Here is a 22,545-nt window from a genome sequence, read left to right on the forward strand (position 1 = left end):
ATCTCTGTCTTCTACCTAGCTGATGTGGCAATTCCCATAGTGGAACTTTCTTTCCACACTCAGGTTCCTATTTCTTTCCTATCCCTCTTCCTACTTATATGATCCCAGAGAGAAGAGCTGATGGAAATATGGCATCTGTCTGCTAGTAGCTTTCTGTACCCCATTGCTTAGCCATTTCTTCCACTTTTGACATCAAAATTGAAGGAACCCTTATTCTCCTGCTACTCATTCACGTGGCATTCCTTCTTAGATTGCTTCAGAGATATTACCTTACTATAGCACTCATTTTATTGTCTCACAGGGTGAAAAGTAAAAGACACAATTCCTAATCTTGGCAGAGACTAATTATTTGTTGCTTACTACTAAACGCTCCCCAAGCTCTCTGTTTATGGGTGGAGTACCTTGCCCAAACAGTTTCCGACATGACCAGCCAATTCTAGTGAGGAAGGACTATGTTTGGATGTTCAGCCTGATCCAAAGCTTATTGCAGTGAATGGGAGTGCTGCCTTGATGGGCTCTGGATAAAATCCATGGAACTATCCTCATTCTTTTGAGCACCCACATATTTTTCAACATCTCTAGCTTTGGGATGTGCCCTCTTGAAAAACTACTTGTTCAGCTGCACTGATCCCAGAGACTGATGAACCTTGGATCCCTATTTAATGGGTGGTTTCCTCTCTGTGTGGGTGCTTGTGTTTGTTTTTAAATGCCGTGTGGAATTTCTGTGTTGTGGTGTTTACCGTCTTCCCTCTCCACTTCTTCCAAACATTTTTAAGGCCTTGATTGTCAAACAGCATGAATTATTTTTCAGCCCCAGTGACACACATTTTGCTTTTTAGGGCTTTTGGATCCTGAAAGAGCCAGGAAAGTATCATTTGCTTAACTGAACATGGTTTATTCCATCCCCACTTTCATTCTTTATTTTATATCCTAATGTTTCCTTGTAGCATCAGCTTCCTATGTTAAAATTAATAACTGTACTGAAAACATCTAACTTTTAACTTACTGAAAGATTTCTGCACATTATAATAAAACCAGCCATTGTCTTGGTAAAAACTGCTAGTTGAGAGTGAAAACTGTAGTCTCTCAGATCAGCACAAGCTGTGGTCTTTATTTTAACATCTTTCATTCAAGAAACATCACAGGATGTTTCGCAAATTGCATCCATTAGTCAAACATATTAAAGCTCTTTATTGGTATAAATACAAGATGTATTCATATAAATAACAAGATGGAGGGATTTACTGCAGATATGTACAGCTCTTGTGCTACTCCATGACCAGAAAGATTCCAATGGCTGCTATTTTCTGGAGATCAATAAATCCATGCGCATTAGAAGCAGCAAAATAATAATGAATGATAATTAAAGTTCGTTATGGTTTCCCTAAATGTCAACTAGTTATCACAAGCCCTGTAAAAAATAATAGAGTAGAATGTTTTACCACTCTGGAAAAGCCCGTCAGTGCCGGTAATTTTATATGTCAGTTTTAACATGAGTTATTTTTTTCCAGTCTGAGTCTTAAAAACTGGAACAGAAAAAACTTACTAGATCAAATCCTTCCTTGACCTCAGTTTAAGAGCACTCAGTATCGCGTAGAAAAAGTTCCAGTACAATGTTCTTTGTTGTCCTCTGGTTTCCAGATCAAAATGAACTTTCCTTTCACTGTAGCTAAGGATGTAAGCTCTATTTCTCTTGTACTATCACTCACAAGACTGCAGGAATTCTCATTGCTCTGAATACTTTTTAGTTTTCCAACATAGTTTAAATAAGTGAGCTTATTTTTAAAATGCATGTAGAAATAAGGTTGAGTGAAAAATCAGAATAAAGACTACCTTAGGGTTCAGTTTATGAACTGCCTGAACCAACAGATTCCTTGCCATTGGAATTCAGTGTTGACAAATATCTCCTGTGGCCATCCGAATGAGAGAGGGATGTGTTGCAATTAGTACAGAAATCTCTGCATGCATGGATCTATGGGTCTATATAGCGTCATGCCCCCCTCCCGATACATTTGAGGTTGCAAGGCAAAATTAACTTCTGTTATTCCTAAGCAATCCTATCAGAAAGAATTTATCACATGAATAAGATTACAAGTTGCATGAGTTAAGGCAGTGATATAGGTATATACATTTGAATGATAGTTTCTTTCTTTTTGAAATTGAAACTGTGTTAGCACCCCTCAGCTCTACCTCCCATTTCAAGTTGTATCAGAATGAGAAATCAGATCTTCGGCAAAATATTTAAACAACGGTTAAAGGGAGACATTGCTGTGCATCAGTAAGTGTTTTGTTTGGCTTATTGCTTGCTAATCGTGTGCAATATTGAACTTTTTCCATTCAGGGGAAAACCTGATGCAGTTACCACAATTCAGTAGATGTTGTAATATGTTGAATGAGCAAACAATATGTAGCAAATTCCCTTTTAATAACTAATTTAGCCATTTTTTAGTTTTGTTTAAACTATTTTGACAAGACTTTATAGTGCTCTATGAAAGAACTGTAGCATACTTCAGCAAAAGTACAAAACCATACTAGCAACATTTATTTAAAAAAAAATTAATATTAGAGAAAAAAGTTAGTATAGAGTTAATTGGAAAAGCATGGATTTATAAAGATTTATTCAGAAAATTAAAATGTAGTTGATTGAAAAGTTTCCAGTAAGGTTCAGTAAGTGTTAAAATTTGGGCTTTTGAAAAATAACAGTCGTTTCAAGGGAAATGAGGAACTGTTTCTGGAAAAAATGGTTTCCCTTCCAATTTGGTAATTGTTTTTTTTCTGAGAATTATTTTTTGCTATTTAAAGATCTTGAAAAAGTGTAACAGTTTCTCACTTGCTGTACACTGAAAGATGATTAAGCTTTGTACATTTCAGTTTCTCTTTGATGGCTGCTGTCTCTTCTAAATAGCTCCATTACTGATTTGTTTCTGTGGGAAAATGCCCGGAAAGTGTGAAGAGTGGGAAATGATAAAACAGACAATAATGCTCTGGCAGTCATATGTGTTGCATTCCAGAGTTTTAACTGTTGGTCTCACCTGGTGCCTGGGACTGATAGCACAGCCGGCAGCAACTCTGTCTCCCTTATTTTTTTCCTTAAAAGATCATTCTTTCTCTTGGAGAGACTTGTTTTAAAGAAGCAATGCTCCAATAAGAAGGCTTTTTGACCTGTAAATCGAATTGAGCTGCATCTAGGAAGTGTATGAGCCTGCTGCTTCCTCGCACAGCCCTGAGCACAGGAGTGCTGAATTTGGGCAGCACGTCTGAATTGGCATGGGTCTCTAGTGCACAGTAATTATCAAATAGGACAAACATTAGATAGAATAATTAACTGATTGGCTCAGGGCCAGATGTTTGGTTTCGCCCAAACAATCCCCAGAGGACTCAGAAAGAACTTCTCTATTGTGGGGAGAATAAAAAAATCTCTGCACCCAGCCAAAGTCTTGGGCAGTTTCGGGTGAAATCTCTTTGGGCTATTGAATAACTCCAAGCAAATGGGCACCCCAAAACTACACACATGTTCCTGGGTGAGCCTGCAAAGTCTTATGGGACTGCAGCAGAGGAAGGTGGGTGAGTTGCACAGAGGACAGATGCCGTTATGGACACTTTCCCTAGGCTGTATCAGGAGAAGCAGAGAGCAGGGGAACTCGGTTTATTTGGGAGGAGATGCCTAATGGGGCATCTAATTGCAGCCTTCAGGGGCATCTAATCGCAGTCTTCAGCTGCTTGTAGGGTAGTTGCAGAGGAGACAGTCTGTACCCCACTTTGCAGCGTGGAGACAAAAGATAACAGTCACAAGTCTTAGCAAGAGATATTCCTGCAGGACCTGAAGAAAGGCTCTGCAGGAGGAGCGGGGCAAGGCACAGCAACAGGCTAGAGAGGTGGTGCAGCCTTCCTGGCAGGAGATTTTCACACTTTGTCTAGAAAAGACACCCAGCAGCCTGCTCTGATATTGAATTGATCCGTGCTCGAAGCAGGAAGTTGGACAAGGTGACCTTCAGAGGTGCCTTCTGACTGAAAATGTTCTGAGGTCCTGCACGGAGCAATGCTGGCAGCACTGGGTATCTGTACAGCAGAGAGGGAAGCAGGATGAATTTTGATGAGAGAAAAGCAATAAGAAAAGCAAATGATGAGATAAGAACATAACGTCATCTCAACATATCCTGTGCCTGCTCGTGTCTACCTTGTTTTGAGAAGTAAAGAACACATGCACCTCGAGTAAGAGCTGTAAGTGTGGACTCTGAATTGCTGCTGCTGAGGAGAGAATGAATTAAACTTGAAGGTGCTTAATTTTGTAGCCTTCCCAGTGTATTTATAAATGACAGTCACCTAAGTTTTAGGAGATGTCTGATGAACATGCAAAGATAAAGCAACAATCCTGACAACCAGATATTTTTGGTTGAAATGTGAGCCAAAATGAAGCCAGATAGCTTTTCGGTTTATAGACTGCTGGATGAAGTCTTGTTCCCTGCTCGACTAAGCATCTGTATTTTCTGCTTACAGTCAAGAATTGAAAGATAATTCTAAAATGCTATGAAAAAAACCGATATCTGAGGTATTTCCAAACCGGTCAGCCGTTTAAAGTACCACTTCCCCCCTCCCCTTTTCCTTTTTGCAAAAATGGAGGAATTAAACCATAACAAGCAAAACTTCGTGATAATTTTCATCATGTTTTGCAAAACTAGGAGACAAGCTTTGTGCATCACTATGTGAGCGACCCATTTGCTAATATCCCCATAAGTGCAATTGTATATTTTAGAGGAACTTAGCTAGCAAAAGCTGTTCCCACTGAAAGAGTAATGGCACATTAATGCCTTTTTGCAGTGAACTCCCTGTATAGCTTATCCTGTGTTCATATTTGTCCATTAACTAATGACTATCCAATACACGGTCACTAATATCACATGTAAAATTATGTTTTACCCTTCTGCATGCTCAGTGATTTTATTCTTGCAAAATTAATGATTTGTGATGGAATATAACATAAGGACTGAGGAAACGTCACTGATCATGACTTTTCACTGACAAAAGCCTGTACAGTGACACTAACTCCATCTTATATTCATCTTGAGCTAAAAGGCTTAGAGAAGGATATTTATGAAGTTTCAAGGAGTGCAGTCCTAGAGCACACAGCCTGGCTTTCACTATGCTGCTGGCACATTCTTCACTGTCATGTATTCACCTTGTTTGCATCCTCTTTTCCTGTAATCAAGACAAGCTTTGTCCTTTTAAAATGCTTTGCCTGACGCTTTGGTAAATGTCAAAGACGATCTTGTACCCGTGTCAGACCAGGAGCAAATCACTGAATCAGGACGTGTGGTAAAAACTTCCTGGCTGGAATAGCTAATCCCCTCGGAAAACAAAACAAAAAGTCCCATACTTTCTTGTCAAATATACTGTTTTCCCTTTGCCTTGAAAACAGCATTCCTACCTGGTTAATTCATTAATGAACCTAATCAGTCTTTAAGTCAGGTAGTTTTTAAAGTATCAAATTAGTTCTGTTTTTTATTAATACGTCATTATTGATGTTCAGGCTTCTAACTAGCTGTTTAAAATCAGTTAGGAAAAATCTAGGAGAGAAGATGTGAAAGAGAAGATTTAGTTGGAATATTGGGTTGTTTTTAACAGAACAGGAAATGAGGAAAAATTGACCAGTTTAAAGTTTCTGTTGTGTCATTGGTGTGCTTGTGGCAGGTAAACTCTAATGGTGATTAGTTCTATGTGAGTAACAAGCTTGTTGATGTAGTGACTGAAATTAAAATATTAATTTAGGTTAACTCAACATGGCTTAATTGTTCTGTGCATATAAATAAGAACAAATAAATTTTCAGGTTTACAAGAAAATTAACTCTTTAAAAGAAGATTAACTCTTTAAAATGAGCGAGGTAAATTTCCAAATTAATATGACATTTCAAACTGGAATCCTTAAAAATGTTAAAAACCTCTTCTTTTCCAAATATCTGTTTTTCTTTGCTCATAAAATGTATTAAATATAATTTTTTAGTGAATTTATTAATTTGTGTCAACCTGAATGTGCTGCTTTAGGCAAATTTTCTATTTCACTGGACAAAAAATATGTCCAGTTCTAGCTTCTGAGCTTGTCTGCAATTTTCTGCATAAATCATGTCAGTTACAATGCAAGCGAATTCACTGCAAAAGAGAGAGTATATTTAATTTTGTAGGTTATTGAAGTCTTTATCTTACAGCTTTACAGTCTGAGTTGTTATTGCGAGCCTCTAGAAAAAGCTTTTCACCATTTCTAATACGAGCGCAGTACCATAAACTCTATGAAAAGTCGGGAGGTTGGTGCAGAAAAGGCTTTTGCAACTTATTTTTTCTGATGTATCTTTGTCCTCACACCAGTGTGGGCTGCAGGGCCAGCAGTGCGCTGTGCTGGGCTGCCCTCATCTCTGCCATCAGCAGAGATAGCTACAGCGGCTGAAGGAATCTTGCAAGGTTTGTAAACCTTGAGAATATTAAAGGAAGACATGTCAGTTCACGTAGCCAGGTGTTTGTAGGATTGGAGATAGATGGCCATAGAAGATGATTGAAAAGACTTGTTTTCTCTCCAGTGACAGGTTAAATACAACTCTCTGCTTTAACCTGCCTGTGATGCTGTTTCCAATCTTGCAAGACCTCTGGAATAGAGCTTGGTTTTTTTTGTTTCAGCAGAAGCGACCTAAAGTGTTAAATCTGTTTGGTGCCTGTATTCCCTGGAGTTTCAGTGACTTATCATTTTAACTGTCTGAGGGCTTGATGATTTGAAATACCAAAGGGAGCTGGCAGGGTTTTCGTTGTCACATAGTCCTGGGGACTGGTGGTCGGTAGGGCAGGTGTGACTGGGTGCCCAAACTGATCACTGCATTTCAAAATCACGTTTCTGTTCTAATGGGAAATTTCTCAAGTATTTTTTTCTTCTATTTTGTTCAGGGAAGAGTCAGAATTTAATGAGGAAATCTGTGAAACTCAATTTTAAGGTTGCATTCTTGAAGTCTCAAACTGAAGATCCTTTTGGTGAGACAAAATGTACTAATCACAGCATTCAGTATGGCTTTTTTTTAAATGGACATTTTCCTCAGAAAAGAACACGAATGAAAGACATGTAAGCATAAGTCTAAGAAGTAGTCTGTCAAAACCTGCCAGATTTGCAGGGATTTTTGTGTTTGGTGACTAGCAAGGTTCTGGCTGTGATACACTTTCGGCTGGTGTCATTTTTTTATCCAGTAATGTGGAGTTCTCATTTGTTTATTTCTCTTGGTGCTGATCCTTGATCTATTGCTTAAAAAAACCAGAAGCCTGAGCTGTTGAACTATATGTTTATGTGATAGCTCCTAATGTCAAAATTTTAATTGATTTTCCCATATTCGGGGTTAGGAGAGGGCTGTATCATGTTCCACGACGTCATAAAAACAAAAATATTTGAAATATGTTTCAAATAAAATGAGGAGGGAGAAGAAAAAATGCTTAACTTAGAAAAGATGTGGGATTCATTAACAAAGGAAAATACTGGCCACGGACCAACGGCAAGCCAAATGTTTTGCCAGCAGTTTGCAGTTCACAGTCATCATTGCATGTCACTCTGCCTCCTGCACCAGCCCCTCCAACTATATACGCCTTCCTTTTAAAGAGAAACCTGTCTGGTTTGAGTTGAATAAATTAATTTAGGTTTACTTAGTTTTAAAACAAAAATATAGAGAGCCCAATTTTATTTCATTATGCCCGTGGGTAAAGCAGTCCAAGGTAATTACAACTGCAGTGCTGCTTGCTCTATCTTAATTAAAGAGGGATTTTTTTTGCACGTAGGTTTTTTGCACAACATAATAAAATAGTTTGTGGTCTGGCTAGCCTCAGTGTCACAAGAGTGTACTCACTGAAGAAATTGTCCAGCTTTTCCAAAAGCTGAGGCCCTTCCATGTGAGAGGAAGCACGGAGCTGCTCAGCAGAGCACAGGTAGTTTACAGTCCTTCCTATTTAGTGTAAGGGCTCCATCGTACATCACACAGCAACCAGCGTTTCATACAGTCTCATACACTAAGTGACCTGCTTGTCAGCAGCGATGAATGTAGGCTTCAGTATGTCTTCAAGCAATCATGCACTCCAGAAATATGCAACACTGGTTACACACCTCTGACCGAAGCTCTTATTTTTGCAAACTTTCCTAGTAATGTTTTGGGTTGTTTGGATTTTTATTTTTTTTTTAATCTTCTTTGCAAATAAGTAGGATTTATTGCTTTAGCAAATTCTTTTAAAGAAAAGGCATCAAAGACATTTAAATAAGGCACTTCGGATGATGATTAAAAAAAACAAACTCAAATCCCAACAGGCATAGCTAAAATGGCCTGTTATTAGAAAAGTCAAGGGAGGCATGTTTGCTAGTTGAATAAATCAAGTAGCATTGTAAAAACACTGTCTCAGGGATGATTAAGGGTAAGTGATTTTCATTACTACATTAAGTTCTCCTTTCTGTTGTGGTGTTTTTTATATCACATTTACTTTCACTGCTTTAAAAAAAGCCCCAGTGCCTCAATTACTTAAATCATGACCTGGTGCATTGATTCAGAAAGACAGCAGCACAAGCTAGCTTTACTTAATGCTCAGGAACCTGACACGGGTCCTTTCTTTGGGTGCAGTTAATAAAACTGGCTTAATTCAATTTTGCAAATACTGGTGGACCAGATCCCTGGGTGAATCAAGTTAGTAAAATTTCACTGCATCCAACAAGTTGCCCTCCCCACCTGGTGCTCCTACGAGCTGCACAACTTTTCTCAGATTGGGATTCTCAGATATTTAGGGCCACTAACTGTCCTTGAGCCAGATCAGGGTTGTGCTACCTTGCTCATTTGCTAGAGCTAGGTTCACAAGTATTTCTGAACCTTGCAAGAAGGGTCTCAGGGTTGGAATAAGAAACATCCAGAGGGCACTAGATGCTTTGCTTAGTGACCAGCAATGGATTTTGTTTCTTTCTGTTGAGGATGTGGATTCTCCTGTGGAGGATCAAGCAAGTTTAACTTCAGTTGCTTGAACTGACACAGTTTCACCTGGGCTTGCATTTACAGAGGAGAAAGTGCCAAAAGGCTGTGTGTTGTACCCCCAGCCAGGACTCCAGCCAAAGGGAGGGCAGCCCTCAGCTGCATTTGGGCTGCTCTGAAGCACCGCAAGCGGTGGCTGCCTGTGGGACGATGGGAGCTGGAACGTGTGGTGCTTGACAAAGCTGAAGTCTCTTCCAGTCTCCCTAGGCATGGCCCAGGTCCTTGGCAGCGCCGACTGTGAAGGGCTGGGAGTGTGATTATAGACATCTGGGCTTCCTAGGGGTCTTCATGCCTAGAATTCGGCATGTGTAAACGGGGGGAATTAGCCTAGAAGTGGACCAGAGAGACTTTGACCTCCCCCAGACTGACATTCAGAATATGAGAATACTGATTTACTTCTTTCTCTCTCTGTGGCGATACTGGAGAAACAACATCCAAATATGCTTCTAGGATGCAGCTGCCAAAGACACGTTTCACAGCGAACACGGAGGGGCATCCCTGTGGCAGCCTCAGCTGAGGTGCTAAAGATTTCATAACCTGTTCTTTTATTACTCGAGCTATAAAACCCACTGAGACTGTTCGGCATGGGAGTGTCTGCTGCCAGGGCAGGAGCCAGGGTGCAACAGTGGGTTGATAATGGGTTTGCATGTGGAACAGATCTGTCTTGTGTGTTTTACATCCATGGCTTTGAAACTACAAGAAAACAGCCACTTTCTGTTTCCATTTGCATTAGAGACTTCTCATGAATATCTGAAATAGACATTTATTGTGACCATAACCCTACCACAAATTAAAATCAGATCCCAAGTCCCCTGTGAAAAAGAAGTTCATTATAACGTGTGGAGATGTCAGAAATGATACTAAATGACACTTAACGTTAAACCTCGAACACTACGCTTATCCATGGCTTAGGGTTAAATCTACAGTGGAAATAAGACCAGGAGCTAAGCAAGGTTTACAGGGGTGGGGGATGTCCCAGTAGATGTATAGCCACAAGCTAAAGAACAAACAGCTGGTTGTATGTGTCTGCCAAATGCAAAGTGTCTTGCATATATATGGGCTGCATTTTCTTCTCTTCAGCCACAAATTACCTTTGTTACATATCCTACATAGACTGAGCCAGATTTATACGAGTTATAATGTTATTGGTTCGTATGGTTTGTTGCCACAAAGAAAGAGATAAAGGCAGTTTTCCATGTAGGTCTAAAAGGTACACATCTGAATCATTATTCCTAAACACTCCGTTTCTCATCAAATTTTAGGCATGAGCCATTTTAAGGACTTACTATCCTGGTAGACTAATACCAATGCTGAATACATGCTTCAAAAAACAGAGAGATCGGGAGGAAAAAAACCCTGAAAACCATGCTTACCTGCAATCTGACTTTGCAACCATTCTATACATTCATCATATTTTCCTCTTCTATGAAAAAAAAAGCAAAAAAAATAAGAAAAAAAGGAAGAAAAAGAAACAGAACAACAACAGAAAACACAGAGCAGAGTGAGTAAGCCATGGCTTCCGACCCCTGGAAACTGGCCATACTCACTGCTGTGCAAATTCCTGCTGCTCTCTGAGCTGAGATCATACTGTTGGAGATGGCAAGTGTATAGAGCACAGATCTGTATCTTTCTTACATTGCTAAATATTAACAGTAAAAAATAAATGCAGGTGATGCAACAGGCTTTGACCGAGCCTATTTATGTGACTGCTGAGATATTTTAACGAGATCAGTCAAATATCTGACTCCCTGTGGGCCAAATCAAGTAGATCTGATGTTATTGTAAACTGAATGGAGCTGCCACTTCATTGTTTAGGTAAAGTTAACATTTTTTGACGTGTTCACCTGCACTGTATCAGTGTCTCAAGGTATGTGTGTGACAAAGACTTTGCTTATTTTATAGGAGACGTCTATCAAAGGGCATGTGTTCTCCTTTCCAGCCTCCTCCTCCTGCCTCTTGCCCTTCCTAAGCTGACAGTCCTTCTCCTCTGCCCTCCCAAGAGCTCCAAGCAAACAGTTAAAAAAAAAAAAAATACCCAATCCAACTCGTGTTTCTTGAATGTCAGCATGCTCTGGCTTTGTTAGGCCAGCACGAGAAACAAATTATGTTGTCAGAGGCCTTCCACTGACAGCTCCAGGGTACCCCTTCCCACAGATTAAATCTGGAAACCCTTAACGCAAATGCTGCAGTTGATTCCGATGGCTATAGTGGCACTTCTCTGAAAAACAGTGCTTTGGAGCCTGATTGTGCAGCGTGGGGCAGTCAATACGCGTTGAAATGATGCTCATGTTCCTGGAAGGGCTGTTCTCAGACCTGCGTGTCTACGGGAGGCTCAAGCCATGTCTAGACAAGTGACATTACTTCAGCCGTGCAGATGCAGCTAGAAAGGTCCTTCTAGCCTGGTCAGCCTGGTCTTTTTAAACTATATTTCTGCAAGATGATTCCTCCTTGATAAATTTTAATGCTGAAAAATGTGAGGTGCAAAATCTTAAAAAATATCCAGTACCTTCAGAGTTTCAAGTTCAACTAATAGAGATTTTGACTCTGCTGAAGCATTGGTTTAGCAAGAGTTCTCAAAGGAAAAAAAAGAGGAGGAAAACAGAAACATTGCAGACCAAAACTATTCATTGAGCACGCATGAACAGTTACAGTTCATGTTACAGACATGAAATAAATAATCAGAAAGAAACAGTTAACAGTGTGTTAGTTCATACTGCCGACTCTTGGAACTTGACAGCATGACCTGAGCTTTTGCGTGACTGACTACTGACTGTTAAGCTCTTTAATTTGGTGCAGTGGATGCTTTGGGAGAATGTTTCCTCTTTAAGACAGCATGTCTCTCAAGACAAAAATAAAAAAACCAAACAGCTGTGAAACACTAAACCAGAAACAACAGTACAAATCGGAAGGTAAAGATGTAAAATAAAGTTTTACTTAGTGCAAAGTAGTGTATCAATAACACATGTAGGTCAGCATTTTGGGGTATAATTTGGGCAAACAGATTCATAGGTGTCATACATTTATTTTTGGATCTGATCATGTTCTAAATGACTGTATTAGCAGCGCTCCTGTGAACATCAGTAGCAAGAGCTAATGCCCAAAAGAGCATCTGCCATGGTAAACTCAACCTCACTTTGTCTTTCTCAACCGTGCTGTACATGCTTGCACAAGGCAAATATGATGAGTGCAAAGACTAGTGGAAAGCTGGATTGTAGATCAGCATATTGGCCTCAGTGGTGGTATCAAGAAGAGCAGGAAGGGTTGAATTTGGCCAGTGCTTTGGGAGAGATGCTGTGAATACTGTGGTGACCCTCCTGCCTCACTTCATAACCTGATCACCACCAGGGGTCAGGAGGAATTACTCGGTGGTAGTCCACAGATGTCAAGGTGTAAGGTGGGGATTTTTGTTTCATGCATAAGACATAGATGAGTGACAAAGCTTGTTTTACAACTAGATGTAATGCATGTTATAGACTATGTGTTTATGGAGTGTGCGTGCATGTGTGTGTATGAGTGAGATTCCCAGTTGGTTTAAATGCATTGTCTTTGGCAGAGCAGCGTGTTGTACACCATTGAGAATTGGCTCTATTGCTGTTGATATGTTCATGCTTTTCTTATTATTTTCTCAAATTATTGTGTTAACTGGGTTACAGCTTGTGAGCTTTCTTTATTTTTCAGGTTTATATTTCCTCAGTGATACTTTGCTCATAAACAAGCACATTTTGAAGTCACCAGGTAGACTACTGTGCAGAACTCTTTAGGAGAAAAGGTTTGATTATGCTTCTGATTCTCTCCTTCCAAAGAATGATTCAAAAGAGAACCACAAATTCCCAGTTAAAAAACCTAGAGATATTTGCCTTTTAATAGTTTATCCCATTTTCACTTGCTTCTATTTAAAACATTTTGTAATAGTAAGTATCCTTTCTGCTTTAAGCTGGAGAGTCTAAAGAAATCTGCTTGGTACCTGACATTACTGACCACTTAGACTTGCTGCTCTTTATTATTAGTATTGGCTAGTTTGTATGCATATTTTTAAAACTAAGATTTAGGATTTACATGTTATCTGGAATTTGATCTGTAACTTGAAAGGCTACTGTAGCCACAGTAAGAATGAAAATAACCCTGAACTGTTGAAACTTCAGCTCGGAGCACCCAAAGTGGTAATGACTGCAATAGTAGTTTTGTCGATATTTATAAATCAATGCAAACCAGAAACTGGATGTTTTAATTTACTGCAGTTTCAATGTAACTGATACCCTCAAGTTTAGAGCTTTAAGCTTTCTGAAGTGCAATGTTATTGCAGGGCATGCATCCAATTTTTAAAACATTATATAGATTGGAGACAGATGAGCTTTTCAGAATTATTTTAGGCCTATTTTGATTGAATGCCTGAGATGCATTTTCCAGTGGAAATTAATTGCATTGATGTGAAAACAAATGAACTCCAACCTCAAAATTAGCTGCAGGTTCATGCTCAAACCAGTACTTAAAAGGGAAGGAGTGGGCACAGATAGTAACTGGAAATTACAACAACAATGTACACTTTGTTGCAAGAATAAAATAACCTTTTTTCAATGCCTGCTCTTTTTTAGCTGTCTCTCTTAGTGTGCATGCATGCGTAGGGAGAGAAACTTTCCCATGTATCTGTCGTTGCACATGAATGGACAAATGGCTTTTACTACCACTTCTTCCCCTTACACGCTGCTGGAAACATTTGCTGGCCTGTGTCGGCATCTAAGTGTCAGTGAAATCTCCAGCAGCCCCTACCTGTGGTACTTCTGTCATTGCCATGGGGCATTTCTGGAGAACACTGTTCAGGGGGCTGGTTTTGGGGCCTTTATTAGCAAGTAGCAGCTAATATGATTTCCAGCCTTTGGTGAAACTTGCCTTACCTTCATAAAAATAACCCACTGTAGATGTGTTTGCTCAACTGATGCTCTCAGTCAGTGGTAACTCCCATTGAGATGTAGGCAGAGAAGGCAACGAGAGCTCTTGAAGTAATAAGAGCAGACAACGCTGGCTCGGGGCTGATCTCAGTTGAAGTACAGCTGCAGCAGTTCTCCACGACTTTGTTCTTTCTGCCTTGCGATTCACCTCTTCCCCGTACTTCTCATCATTTGTACTAATACAGCTGTCAGTTGGGATTTTTAGCATGTTTAAGAGATGAAACGTGTGCAAAGGTTCCTCCCAGGAAATGGCATCTATTCATTTTGATCTTGATGAAAGTTTGAAAGGAATCAGTGAAATGGGTTGGGGGTGGGAAGAGGGTCACTGAAGATATATAGCTATTTGGCAGCTCTAAGATATTTTTACACCTGGAGGTGACTTGCTAAACAGGTAATTGAGAGTACACCCTCATGTATGTGCTCCTCTCCCTCCTCCCCCACTGCCACCTACTGAAACAATGAGCAACTCTGAGACACCGATCACGTTCAGGGCGGTGACCGTGGTGGACCATGCACAAGTGCTGACTTTCCTCTGGGCCACAGAGAGAGCTCAGCACTGCAGGAGCATATGCTGATGGCAGAAGCACTAGGGAAGAAATGAGCGTTAATAAGCACAAAGTATCTCTATAGTATTCTTGTTAAAGGATAGAATTAAGAGCTGGATTTTGGTCTGCTGCTCATGTCATATGTCATCTGAGACTTTTCCAAGCCTCTAATATTGTATTTTACTTATTTGCTATTTTGTTTAAGAAACTGTTTTTTCTGTTTTCTTATGTAATACCTTTCTTAAAGATTTCTACAGTGTATGTTGCTTTTATAGCATTTTTATTATTGAGGGTAGAATTTAAATCTCAATAAATAAATAATCTCAGATGTACATACCTACTTGTTTTCCTCACTAGTGACAGTGGACAAACTCTGTTTTCCCTAGTCCATACAGCACAGTTGTGTCTTGTCAGCGTTAGGCAGACTGAATCTGCCAGTGAGTGTTTTGCTCTCACTGAGATTGTTTTCATTAGTCAATCTTCTAGAAAAAATATGACCAAATTGGTGCTCCAGGTCCAACTGTAGTGTTACGGTTATGTGTGCGATGGGTTGTATTGCCACATGGTCTTGAGACCCAGCAATGTTTTGAGCCGCTGTCGTTGGCTTTGTACAAGCTCTGGACTAACAAAAATGAATGAGAAGCTGAAGGATAAAGTTTTACTGATTTTCATAGGCAGGGAGCTGAAAAACTTTAAAGATTCAGATTAATCCGATTTTAATCTTTAAAAAAAAAAAAGTGCTGGAAATGCCTTTTGGGATGCACTGTGTCTTTTTGTTGATTGTCCACAGGAAATGTGTTCCTATGAGGACCTGAGTGAGGTGCCTGAAGTGACTTGGCCGTGATCAGAAACCAGCCTGGGATTTAAATCCTGTCACTTAAGTAGCAATGTGGTGTTTTAATTCAGGACCCTTTTCCCAGCCTCTTGGGGCACAAAAACCTTCCCGCTTTAACTAGATGGGGCGGGACATTGGGGAAGGAAAAGTCAAGATATGTTAAGCCATCCGAAGCACAAAGTTCCCATAGCAGTTCTGTCTGCCTGCAGGCGTATGGCAAGATCAGCAAGTACATCTTTCTTAGACACCCAGGCAGGCAAACATCTCTGAAACACAGGGGCATGAAACTGCTGCCGTGGCATCCATCATCCTGTGGAGGACAGTGAAAACAAGTGCTGTCATCTTTGACATTTTAATTGAAAAGAAAGCTTACACAGATTTCGACCTTAAGCAGTGTGTTTATACAAGTGTATACAGAGAAATAATCTGTCAGCTCAGAGCAGGCTCATTGCTATAGGAGTTGGTTTAGTAACTGAACAATCCAACATTAGCTCACACACCTTGCCTTGTTCCATGCCTCAATAATTTTTAGTAGAAATACTTTGCCTAGAGGCATGCAGTTATTAAAAAAGAGGCTCAGCTTGCTTAAAGTCTGGAATTATTAGCTCATGGTAACAAGCCTGCACTGGAGAAACTGTTGGTTCTTTGTTTTCATGACTTTGCTGTAATTCACCGTCTTATTTTCAGAGACAAACTTCTGCTTTGTTTGGGAGGTTAAAAAAAAAAAAAAGAACAAAAAAAAGGAAAAATAAATCACTTCAAAAAGATTCTTTTTCATTTTTTATTATAGAGCATGGTTTACAAAGCTCTTTTATCTTAATATTTCTAAATTGCAATGGTCCAAATAATAAGGGTAAATAGAGAATTTTGTGAAAATTTTTTACCACATTTACAGTATAAGGATCTGTTAGTACTGAGTACTCATGGATAGCTCTCCAAATACCCTCTCAACCCTTCAAGGGTTAAAGGAGCTTTTTCTCCATCCCTTTTTTGACTTCCTATTCTTTTCAGATGCAGAGTTATGAAGGTCAAATGAAAGCCATTGGCACTGCTGCAACATGTTTTGGAATGGCGTCACTTGAACAAATGAAGGCTCCAGCATCCTTAGCTAGCACAAACCTGACAGAAGAGTTATTTGGTGTTGTCACTTTTCTCTGGATGCTGGGGTTAGGTTTCCTTCCAGCTGTTTAACCTGTTGACATTTTTCCTCGATGAGCCTTACATTTTCGAGTCTTCTTGAATTTGCTTGCCAGGCTGGAGTTTTAAGCCTGACCCTAAAGAAGAACAGACAAGTTAGAAAGTGTTTGTGTAAGCTTTAATGCTGTTACTATTCCTGGTTTTAAGTCAGCTGCCATTTGATACATTTGTGTATTATTGTTACTTTTTTCCTTCAATGAAAATTGATACACCTTTATTTGTGGTGATGCAAAAATCATTTGTTTTCCTGAAAAGTTAAGCTTGGTCCTGTGTGAGCTGGGAGACCTTGACAACAGTGGAATCAGTCTGACGTTGTTGGTTGCTTTTATGATAAGCTCATATTTATGCTGCAGTTTTTTGTTTTTATCCCACTTTTGTTTATTTTATTACAAGAAAGTGTTTTTATACAAGCTAGTTCTTTATAATCCCTTGAACCTGCCTTTCGCAGTGTTTCCTTGTTTTGCTTTAACTATGCCATTATCCTCCACATATCCTTTGTGAGTTCCAGCTGCGTGCATAACACTGTGCAGAACATAAACTTCTCCAAAGAGGTTATAGTATAAGAAACCATTCTAGCGTTTCTTATTTTTCTTGTAATGGGTCAGGCAATAAGACCCAGTAAAATATTTAGAGGGAAGGGAAGATTGAAACCAGCAGTTTCTAAGACCTGTAAGAGCTAAAAGGCAAATGTTAATGGGTTCTGTGAGGCTTCCAAGGACCTGCTGGTCCTTGTACTAATACTGAATTTGCAGAGGTTCCTTAGACATGTGTTCAGGAAATATAGGTGGCATTAGCACAATTGGAGTTTCTAAAGGCAAGATTTATCATTGACTAAATCTTTAAATAGTGTTTGGCCCACTAAATACAGTAGTTGGGCTGCTGATTTGTGGCACTTTTCTCCTACAAGTTTGGATAAAAAGTATAATATTCTTAACAAAATTTTGGGACATTTCCCCCTAAATTTATAGTATTTTACTGTACATATATCCATCCACTCCTTGTCTTTTTTCCCTCTTTTTTTGGGGGGGGGAGGAGTTTATTCTTTCCCTTCAATTAGATATTCTGTCCTTGTGAATTAAAGCAAGGGAGCAAGAATGCATTTTTGATGCATTTTGATGCTTCTCACATCACATCAGAGGATATGTGGATTGAGAAGTAACATCTCTTTGCTTGCTTTTGACTTTTTCTGTATGGTTTCCTATCTGTATGCTGCACCTTGCTCTTTTTGTGATGCTTGTTGCTGAATTCCTTCTACCTCTATGCCAGTGTGTAGCTTGTTATCTTAATTATGCCAGCTCTCCTCACTTACGTGGGCTTTCCCTTCACTTCTGAATCAAGTTTCTTGTCTTTTAGACTTTTCACAGCTTACCTTTATCTTATCGCACTCCTCTAGTTTCTCATTGCAGTGTCAAGCATCACTTTCACTTTACCAGTGCCTTTACCATCAGCTAGTTTTTCTTTCCCAGGCTGAAATCTCATCTTGTCCAACAATGAGAAAATGCTTTAACATAACACATGTATGAAAATATATATGCACACTCTGTTTAGAAATCTCTACAGAAAGCATAGCTTTGTCTGGATGATCCCCAAATCCTCTAAGTTATGAGCCACAATTTTCCCTCTCTAGAGTATTGCCCTTCCTGTGTCTCAATCTTAGTTACTCCCTTCCTATTGCAAACTTCCTCAGTCCTGTAATTTCTGAGCATACGACTGAAATAAAAAACATACGAAGAAACAAGAAAGCAACCAGAGGAGTGCCACTAAACTGTCTCCAATTCTTTAGCATATTTATTTGCTTGTGTGTTCTATCTCCATCTCCTACTTTTCATCTGTTTTGTGTCTCTAGACTGTAAACACACTGTGTAAGAATTGTCTCTTATCTGTGTTTGTACAGTACCAGGCTCAATGGGGTCCCGGTCCGGACTGGGACCTTTGGGCACCACTACAGTATAAATGTCTGCTACTGATAATGATAATCTACCCACATCATGCAGATGTCTGAATTGTCTGAGAAATACAAACAAGGATCTTTACTAGGTTGGCAGGGAGCCATTAATTTTAGGTGCCAGTTTTCTTTTCCCCTGAATATGGTTTGGCTCTCCGAAAAACCTGGCGACACAAACCTCCCACTCCTTGGAAAGCTTGGCTCTCTGGTGATGCTGTGATTAAAACATCATTAAACATGGGATAGGGCAGGTCAGGTGAAGTCCCTGCAACTATGTGAGGTATTCCAAGTACTTGTCTGGTGCTTTATTGTTACCTTCTTTTGTGTTTGTTTTTTCTTTCTTCCTCTGAATGACAAATGAATAAATTGAGAGAGGACTGCCCTACTTTTGGGGGAGAGGGAGCACCTCAAAGAGTGAGGAAAGCTACCCTTGGATTGATAGACACTGTGGAATGATAATGGCACTGTGTATCAAACAACAGCAGGCCAGCAGTAAGTGAGGCAATCCCTCCAGTCAGTACATTTCTCTGAGGTGAAAGCATCCCCTCCACATCTTTGCCTTCTGACTGAATTTTTCAAATATTGAAGGCCAAGGGCAACACCTGGGTCAGGTACTCTGGCCTCAGTGGAAGCAGTTCACAGCTGGTCTGGAGAACCACGTGCTCCAGTGAACTTACTTTTTGGCAGTGAAAAGTTTGAGACAATAGCTGGTTGCCAGTGAGGCATTCAGAAGGTAGGCTGTAGCCAACCATGCTCATTCCTTACCCTGGTAGGCTATTTGGGTGCTTCAGCCTGAAAGCCACCCAAACCACATGCACATACTGACGTATCTTGAAAAGATCCAGGCTGTTGATACGCAATGGTTGCTTGCCATTACATTAATCGTAGTGTTGCCATTGCTGCCTTATTCACCTGTGTGTTACCTATTGCTTCCACTCACTCTCCCTCATTTTATCTTTGGTCTGTAAGACTTTTGAGGCAGGACCTCACCTGCAGTTTTTAAACTAAGGCTTCTAGGCACTGTTGTAATGAATGTGTATATATATATATGTACATACATATATATATATAAAAATGATCAAAGTCTGGGCAAGTCTGCGTTGTGTAACTGGAGCGTGGTGCAGAAATCCCTGAGGCAATGCTGACCCGACACGGCAAATTGCCACAGCACAACTGGCCTCCTGTGGGCTGCTCCTGTGCGAGCCCGCTGGGTCTGGAGGCCATAGAAAGCCAAGAGATGAGTTCCTTTGCTCCAGCCCAACTCTATATACTTACAGCTTTACTTTTTCCATACCAGAGCTAACTAAAGTAGAACAAATTGAGTTGTGGTGAAGGTATTCTTGTTGACCTTGTATGAATGCTATGTGCAAGAGAGTAAGGAGCAGGAGAGAGGTCATGGTAAGACCTACTGACCCAGAGTGCTTTACCATAATAGAAAACATACTGCAGTGATGCTTTAAATAGTGTCAGTTCTCCTGCACATAGCCCTGAATGGTGTAGGTCAGTATGAACCAAATCCCAGGAGGCCTCAGCAGCAAATTGTCATCTGTGGAAACTGTCCTTGAAGACTAGAAGTAAAGGGAAGCCTAGTCTTCTAATAGATGGATGTAGCGTTTAGTCATCAGACAGTCTAGAAAACTGGGTCAGATGGGTGTTGCATCATAGCAGACAGAATATTTGGTATTAATCAAAAGGCATATAGTGAAGTATATATTGTAGATATTTGATTACATTAGTGGCATTATCTTTAATCATTGGGTAGAGTCATATGATGGAACATGATCGAGTCATCGTTGCTTAGCAGGGTACCGCCCATCTGTTTAAATGTTAGTAAGGATGACTCATGGTGTTAGCGGGACCTTGCAGAGGGAGGGGAGCCAACGTGGTCAGTCGCAGCAGCTTGGCTAACACGTGGTATTTTACTAAGCCACTGTAATGCTATCCATCCAGGCTACACATGCCCAAAGAGATAGTGTACAAGTGCTGACTGAGACCCCATCATGTCTAACAGCAGGGTCCTGCTGGAACACAGTGAAAGTTCTTAGATTTGGGAAAAAACACACCGATAGACAGATTTTCAGAGAGGTTGAGCCCTTGCCAGTTCTCTATCTTATCTGTCCTTTGTTTGTGGGCTGTTTGCCCAATAACCCTGTTTATTTAGGAACACAGGTGCCAAGGAATTAAAATCCCTCAGTCAGCAATATTAACTGACAGGCTTCAGGCAGCACCTCATCAGCGTTTACGAAGAGAGGAGCAGAGTCAACGTGTACAACATTAAAAATAACAATTATAAACTCTCACTGACTTTCTTTGCTGCAGGATAGAAAGCAACAACAAAAGAGATTGTGTTGTCCTTGGAAAGAGAAGAAATGTCTTAAGACAAATTGAGTAGCTCAGCTTGCATGGTTCTGTGCCACACATGTTCCCTGAGCTCTGTGTAAGAAAGCGTGCACGAGCACATGCTAATGGATGACCTGTGTTCAATGTGGAAGCAATAGAAGTATCCCTGAGCACTGGCCAATGTCAGCTTTCCCCAGTGGGGAGCAGGATCTGGTGTGCATTATGTAGCACTTTTACTGGTGGCAGGAGTGGTGCAGACTTCTTGACAAAGAGGGTCAACCTTGAAGCACAAGGTTTCTCTGACTGCTCTGCACCTCTTTGCAAAAACACACTTGGGAACAGGCTAGCAAGAGTGTAGCAAGAAAAAATATGTGAAGTACTGAGGATATCTTTCCTCTAGCTAAGTGTAAAGCATATACAGACCCCTAAACTGAAGGAGCATTAAAGGTGAAACTGGGGACAGCGAGGAAGCTTCTTTTCCATTTTAATAAATACCAATAATTCCCTTTTGCCCAAGTCCCATATTCCCAAACTCATTAAAGCAATTTTGGAAATTTTTTTTGCTCTGAAACATATAAGCAAGACTCAAACCGTGCAGTCCTTTGAGAATCTCTTGCACAAAATGCATAGGTCAGGCCAAAATAAGTTTCTGTCAAACAACCTAACACCTGAGCTTATTATGAAACTGATGAATTGTACAAAGGGTCTGTGTGTGGGACAGTGTCAGAATGAACAAAGAGGAGGGGGCTGTTGTCATGTTGCTTGTTTTACTTTGGTCCAACTGAAAACTCACGTGGTGCTTTTATTGAATGCATTGCTCCTGTTCGCCCGCATGGTCTCCGTAGGCTGCGTCTAAGCCAGTGGGCCCAGAGGGCTCTAGATCTCCGGACATCAGCTTGTCTCAGGACAGGGGTGGGAGTTCATCAGTGCTTTCTCCTTTCCTGCCCACTCCTCCCTGCCCACACTCCTGGGAGGAGACCCAGAGTGTGATCTTGGCAGGGCTGCAGCACACTCTGTTCTGCTCCGCAGCCCCCACAGCCTGGGGGTCTCAGCCCTTCTATCTGGTGTCTGTGGCACAGACTTTATGACTTAGAGAAGACCTCTCTGAGCTTGTGGTCTGCTGCTCTCTGCAGGACTGTAGCTGGGGTGAAGCTGGGCTGGTGGGAAGTGGACTCTCTTTGTGGGGGTCACCACAGCCTCTGGAAACCAAACTGAGATCGTTCTTGTTGCATTCAGCCTTGTATTTCCTCACTTTTTTCTTTTCGAAGGATCACTGAATCTGCTTTTTGTGCTATTTTTGACCCTGTACCAACGATTTGTGAGTGTAGAATGAGTGCTGGTACATGGAGCAGCTGTGTTTTAAGTGGAGAGTAGGATGGGTCAGGGACAATGTACTTTATTTTCTGATCTCAATTTTCCTGCACTACATCCATTCCACTTACACCATCTCCATAGCTCCCCAGGTTTAGCTTTGTGCTGAGCTGACCATAGAGTCCCCTATCCCAGAAGCTGATTCATGCTTCCCCACAGCTCTTCTTGCACCCTCTCAGGGTTACACCACATATTTGGGAGACATTGTCATAAGTTTCTCTGGAGGGATACGAAGATGTAAACTACATCATATTCCTCCATCAGTAGATAACCAGACAGACACAGGAAGAGCTTTTTGTTTGTATCCAAGATACATTTGTTGTTGTTTTGTTTGTGTTTTATT

The sequence above is a fragment of the Apaloderma vittatum genome, unplaced genomic scaffold (assembly GCF_000703405.1).
Source record: "Apaloderma vittatum isolate BGI_N311 unplaced genomic scaffold, ASM70340v1 scaffold10420, whole genome shotgun sequence".
In the NCBI taxonomy this organism is placed as follows: domain Eukaryota; kingdom Metazoa; phylum Chordata; class Aves; order Trogoniformes; family Trogonidae; genus Apaloderma; species Apaloderma vittatum.